The sequence below is a fragment of the Haliotis rubra genome, unplaced genomic scaffold (genome assembly GCF_003918875.1).
Source record: "Haliotis rubra isolate DU_JTF1 unplaced genomic scaffold, ASM391887v1 Scf13, whole genome shotgun sequence".
NCBI lineage: Eukaryota > Metazoa > Mollusca > Gastropoda > Lepetellida > Haliotidae > Haliotis > Haliotis rubra.
Window position 1 is genome coordinate 3,096,145 of NW_025765225.1, and position 720 is coordinate 3,096,864.

A 720-nucleotide genomic window follows, 5' to 3' on the forward strand; every position below is an offset into this window, starting at 1 on the left:
GGGAAACAAAACTCCATCTCTCAGTCGTCTAGCCAGGTCGTTGCTTCATTGTATTTTGCTGTTGTGTTTTTTTAGTACAAGGGCAAAATAAAACTGTTATGTTTTCAATGTCTGGTTTAACATTGTTTCAGTTTTGCAACCTGCATATTTCATATATAACTAAACACCTTGGAATCCAGTATGGCCAATTTGGCATGTAATTATTGAAACACTTTATACAAAGGTACTTATGCATTATGTTGTTGATCTCTCAGATGACCCTCAACCTAAGAGTTTAAACAAAGTACTGAAGGGGTCGTTGTTGGCAGATGTGTACCCCAGGTACATTTCTGTATAAATGTACCCTAGCCAAAATCAGAATACAGAAACGTACCCTTGGAAGATTCCATTCTGCATTGTGGAGTTTTCTTCATCAGAACGGTCATACTGTTGTATTAGATGCATTTGATATTGTTATATAAGAGCATACACAGTAACGAATATGTCACGGTGCACAACGTACACCACTTGCAATCAGCTGAACGGGAACAACTACATATGGTTTCGGTTTTGGGTTGCGGAATATGGACTCGTCCGTCGTTAAGGGTACCGGGTACGTTTCTGTAGTTTGTCTTTGTTTAGGGTACATGTCTGTATACAGAAACGTACCTGCGGTACATATCTGTAGTACCTGTGCCGACAACGACCCCTTCAGCCAAAGTAAACCTTGCAAGGTTAGGT